At 43.5% G+C, this 6,124-nt stretch overlaps 1 pseudogene; it reads right to left on the bottom strand.

Moving 5' to 3' along the window:
• Positions 1 to 1,141: 1,141 nt before the first annotated feature.
• Positions 1,142 to 2,548, bottom strand: LOC113457091 (annotated as a pseudogene).
• Between the last annotated feature and the right edge of the window lie 3,576 nt (positions 2,549 to 6,124).

The following is a 6,124-nucleotide window of genomic DNA, read 5'->3' as shown; positions in this document are numbered from 1 at the left end:
AAAGTGGGAAGTACACTTGATTGCATTGGCACAGGAAACCACTTCCTAAATAGAACCCCAGTAGTACAGATACTGAGAGCAGCAATTAATAAATGGGACCTCCTGAAACTGAGAAGCTTCTGTAAAAAGAAGAACACAGTCAACAAGACAAAATGACAGCCTACAGATTGGAAAAGATCTTCACCAACCCCACATTGGACAGATGACTGATCTCCAAAATATACAAAGAACACAAGAAAGTAGACATCAAAAGAATAAATAATCCAATTTTTTTAAAAAATGGGGTACAGACTTAAACAGAGAATTCTCAACAGAGGAATCTAAAATGACAACACTTAAGGAAATACTTGACATCCCTAGCCATCAGGGAAATGCAAATCAAAACAGCTTTGAGATACCATCTTATACATGTCAGAATGGCCAAGATCAAAAACACTGATGACAACTTATGCTGGAGAGGTTGTGGGGTAAAGGGAACACTCCTGCATTGCTGGTGGAAGTGCAAACTGGTACAGCCCCTTTAGATATCAGTATAGTGATTTCTCAGAAAATTAGGAAACAACCTACCTCAAGTCCCAGCAATATCACTTTTGGGTACATACCCAAAGGATGTTCAATCATATTACAAGGACATGTGCTCAACTATGCTCATAGCAGCATTATTCATAATAGCCAGAACCTGGAAACCAGTGAGAAACCCCTCAACTGAAGAATGGATAAAGAAGATGTGGTACATTTACACAATGGAGTAAAAAATAGTAACATCTTGAAATTTGCAGGCGAATGGATGGAACTAGAAAACAACATATTGAGTGAGGTAACTCAGACCCAGAAAGACAAATATCATATGTACTGACTTATAAGTGGCTTTTAGACATAAAGCAAAGAGAAACCAATGTACAGTCCACAATCCCAGAGAACCTAGACAACAAAAAGAACCCTAAGAGAGACAACATGGATCTACATGGAAAGAAGAAAAAGACAAGATCTCTGAGTAAATTGGGAGCGTGGGATCACAGTAGAGGATAGAAAGGGAGAGAGGAGGAAGAGAGGGGAGTAAACAAAAATGTATAGCTCAATAAAAACAATTTTTACAAAAGCCTTGGGCCTAAAGGATACCTAAAGATGAGATAAGAAGATATCATAAAGGTACTTCAGGAGGGGGTCCCAGTGCCAGGTAAAGGGTGACGGAACAGTGGTTACTACCAAAGTTTTGGAACAGATCTTGCTGTCACACAATTCAAGTAAAAGAGAGTGTGACAACCAAAAATTATCATAGCACCAATCAACATTCTTGGACAAACATTCATCATGTAAGTACTAAAGTATAAGCATAGGTAGTATTGAAGTAGAGATGCCAGAAGCTGCCAACCAGTAGTAAATTCTGAAGCAGTTTTCCAAAGTCTTATTCTTTTGTTTTCTTTGGGGTTTCTTCATGAGCCAAATGAGATCCCCACACAGCACATGTGGCTTACAGGAACTCGAGTCCTTCAGAAACTTGGGAAAGGCTTCATGCCAACATTGGCAGCAGTATTCCAGTATTATCAGATCTGTCTGCACCGGGGACATTGTCAGTTACCACGACAAAGAAGTCAAACTCAGTCACAATGTCCTGCCTTCCTGTCATGCTCTTCCTCGCTAATGCCGCAGGAGGCTGTGAGTGGGCGCTGGCTGGAAAACAGAGCCACACCGCCACAGCTTCTCGGACGAGTGGAGCGGTACCCACTGGTCTTGCGGTTCAGCCGGGAGTTTGTTCTCACAGCATTGAGTCTCAAGGAGGTATACGATATGCTGCTTCTTCCTTCCCCCAATCTAAACTTTTCCTCTTGACCCAGGCTCGAAACCTATCTACCTTCTAGGAGCATATCTTGCGTGTGGCAGATTGGCTGCTCAGTGAGGCTTTCTGACTGGTCTGTCCTTGTACAGGACAAGGCCCACTCCTGCAGCCTTTCTCTGGTTTCTCTTCGCACTCAGTTACTCTTCTTGGTCTCTGACTTTGACCCAATGCCTTCCCTGTCTTCTGAAGCTGCTGCCTTCTTCCCAGGCTTCAGCACCACTCTGATGAAAGCCCTTAGGCACTCGGAGCATCAAAGCAGTGTTTTTTACTGCGCCGCCTGTAGATGAAGACAAAAAGTGCGTGAAGTTAAATATAAGGAGAGGGAGCCGCTGAACCCACTGGAACCATCTGCTAGTTGGATCACAACGTGCTGTTCCAGGTGAGCCTGCTGTCTTCATTGTATTTATTTATTTATTTTTTCACACGGGGTCTTATGTAACCCAGACCAGCCTCAGACTCACTATGTAGTTCATAGTAACCTTGAACTCTTAATTCTTCTATCTCCTGAGTAAGTGCGTGTTGGGGTCACAGCGATGTGCCACCAAACCTGCCTTTTCATTTTACCTTTTCAGACTCTAGGCAACCTGATGGCCTGTTGCAAAAGCAACTTGAAAATGAAAACACTTCCCACCAAGGCTCCTCTACTCTCCAAAACTTCCCCCAGTACCAGACAGCCTTGCCTTCCAAAGCCTTCTGGAAGCAGTCAGCCATTCCCAAGACCTGGAGGGTTCTGCCACAGATAGCCACTTGATAGACGTTTCCAAGAAATGTTGGCAAGGTATTTCATAAGGCACAATGGGACACAAGGGGTCAGGATTCAGAGGAAAAAGAATAGAAAAGCTAACTAGAAAAAACTTCTGTACTTTTTCTTTTTCAGATACTTTTGGAAAAAATATTGTGGATGGCATCCTTTGGGCATCACCAAACCCCCTTTTTGTCCCTCTCTACCTCCACCTTCTTCCCTCCCTACCCCACCTTCTGTCCATCTCTACCCCCTTTTGTCCCTCCCTATTCCCCCCTTCTGTCCCTCCCTATCTCTCTGCTCCTTTTTTCTGAGAGGATGTGAGACAAGCTATTTGTGTACCAATGATGGCACCCTGGGGCTGGGATTCTAGCTCTGCTACTTAGGGGAATGATTTCTGAGTTACTGAGTCTTAGGGCTCTTTCCGTTAGGTTTCTTTTGCTTTTTTTATTTATAGTCAAATATCTTCTTGACATGTGGACTAGAACTTAAATTGTAGCCCGGACTGTCTGAAGCTCATGATTCTCCAGCCTCAGCCTCCGGAGTACTACAATTGCAGTCATGAGCCACAATGTGTGGCTTGTCTGTTTGTTAGATTGTTTGTGTACCGCTGAGGATTGAATCAGTATCAAATGGTGATGTAGCTGGGAAAGAGAGACTCACAGATGTGTAGAGAAAACCTGCCAAGTTTATCCACTGAGTCTTAGAGAATATGCAGGAATATTTGTTTGCTAGTTTGTTTATTGATGTGTAGCCCAGGCTGGCCTAGACTCTCGGCAACTGTCACTCCTACGTGCTGGGATTCCAGGCTTGAGACACTAAGCCCTGTTACCAACTCAACTTGTAGTCACTGAACCTGCCTTCCATGAGAGCGTGTTACATCAGCCAATGACTAGCTGACTAAATTGGAATTGAAAATTAGTTGGGCATCATTTTTTTTTTTTTTTTTTTTTAGTTTCACAAGGTTAGCATGAAGAACGCACTTCCTTGTCAAATATAAGGTCTTTTCTGAAGGTCAGCGGGCAATTCCTCGGAGGGACCGAATTCAGGCCCCCCTCCCACTGCGTTTCCTTTCTCCTTTGTGGCCTGGTCTCAACTGAAGACCCAGACCACAGACCTCACTGCTGACAGAACTCGTCCTGGCTTTACTGTCAACATTAGGTTACAGTATGATCAGCCTACAGCTACCTGAGCCTGCCGGGGCATAGAAAGTTCCCCGGGGTAACTTAAATTTAGATCTAGCAGCTTTCCCTGCTTGACAGATGTGAATCCGTGCAGTGTTAGAACTCTAGACCAAATGAGCAAACTAAAGCAGCTGAGTGCCGGCTCCACACTCTTTCATGGTCTCCGGGCCTTCCTCTATCAAGATTAAAAGAGACGAGGGCCAATACTCAAATGATAATTATTAACCTGGCCTTTAATCTTCTTTCTCTAATCAAGTATGATATTAGAGCTTCGTGTCTGCTTTGAGTTTTAGAGTTTTCCAGAATGAGTCTGAGTTCAGTTTTACAGTACCATTCTTTCTGCATCAAAATAGAACCGTGGTTTCTATGCTGGGCCCTCCAGCACAGACCAGATGCAGAAGGGCCTCCTCCCAACCCCCACCCCACCATCACCCCCAATTTAATACCACCACTGAGGGGGTTGGGCAGAGGCCAAGCTGCAGAGTTTCCTGGAGGCCCAAGGCCTTGGTTGTCTGCAAGTGCTCTCCCTTCCTGCCACCAAGACTGGCGATACTTCCTCAGCTTCTCAGCTGACCCTGCGGCACACATTCATTTATTTTTCCTGAATTCAGCTTGTCAAAATATTCTAGGGTCAAGACCCTTGCTGTTTCAAAGCCAACCCCTCCCCTTTGCATTTCCCAGGGATCATCTTGAGAAAGTGACTCTTTTGTCTAGTTTCAAACCAGCTGACTCAATGGAATCACAGCTGTGTGTGTGTGCGTGTGAGTTTGAGTGTGCTAACGCAGGAGTGCATTCATGTGTGTGTACTCCATGTGCTATGACATGAATGTGTGCGTGTGTGTACTCCCATGTGCTATGACATGTGTGCATGTGTGCGTGTGTACTCCCATGTGCTATGACATGCATGTGGACATCAGAGGAGTGGTTCTCATGGATCCATTCAGTCCTCTTGTTTGGTGGTAAGTGTCCTTACCTGCTGAGCCTTGTCTCCTGACCCCATGAAGCTTCTAGAGATTGACTTTTTTCATCTATCATAAAGCATCTGAGGTTCATTCATTTTTTTCCTGCAGGTGTCAGAAGCTCATCCCTTTTATTGCTCGGGGAGTTCCTCAGATTGAATATACCACAGTTTGGATAACCATTGACCAGATTTAGGGACATCTGAGTCATTCCAGCTTGGGCTAATCATGAATCAAGCTATCATAAACATTCTTATACAAGTTTATCATGTGAAGATAAGCTTTTATTTCACTTGGGTGACCACTTAGATGAGTGATGGCTGGGTTGCCTGTTAAACACAAGTGTTACTTTATAAGAAACTGCAAGACTGTTGGTCGGTGGTGGTGCACACCTTTAATCCCAGCACTTGAGAGGCAAAGGCAGGCACATCTCAGTGAGGCCAGCCTGGTCTGCAGAGTGAGTTCCAGGACAGCTAGGGCTGCTACACAAAGAAACCCTGTCTCTGGGGGAGAGAGAGAGAGAGAGAGAGAGAGAGAGAGAGAGAGAGAGAGAGAGAGAGAGCTTAATAAATGTTTTTCTAAAGAGAGAATGCTCCTCTGTCTTGTCAGTGGGGCAAATCAATATTGTGTTGATCTAATAAGTCACTATGCTCAGCAACAGTAAGACTAAAATTTGAACAGTAAGACTAAAATTTTAGTAAGACTAAAAATTGAACACCATTTCTGGGTATATATCCTACATTCCTGTGTATATTCTGGACTTTTGGATACATACTCTGAATTTTATATGGATATATAAAATAGTTCTCTCTGTCTGTCTCTGTGTCTTTGATACAAAAGCAGAAAAGAGATCAGTGAAGAATGGAGAGAAGGGAGGAAGGGGACAATCTAAAGATAAGGTCAGACTATATGATCCATTTTAAATCATCTTTATGAAAAGCAACACCACATACAGTATACACCACTAACAAAAAAGAAATATTCAAGTACTTCTATATCAATGACACCTAAACCTTTTGCTATCAAAAAGTCAATCAATAGAACTGTACCCTTAAATTACCTTCATCTATCATATGCCTCCATCACTTAAAGCCATTGCCAAAATCTCCTTTAGAGGAGACTAAACGGAACTTCAACACACACACCTGAGAACATTCACACACAATCACAATCACATACATACATGCACACCACACACACACACACCTGAGAACATTCACACACAATCACATACACACACGCACACCACACACACACACACACACACCTGAGAACATTCACACACAATCACATACATACATGCACACCACACACACACACACACCCGAGAACATTCACACACAATCACACACACACACACACACACACCTGAGAACATTCACACACAATCACATACATACAT

This window comes from Microtus ochrogaster, chromosome 18 (assembly GCF_000317375.1).
Source record: "Microtus ochrogaster isolate Prairie Vole_2 chromosome 18, MicOch1.0, whole genome shotgun sequence".
NCBI classification, from domain to species: Eukaryota; Metazoa; Chordata; class Mammalia; order Rodentia; family Cricetidae; genus Microtus; species Microtus ochrogaster.
This window is presented reverse-complemented; position numbering and strand designations above follow the sequence as displayed.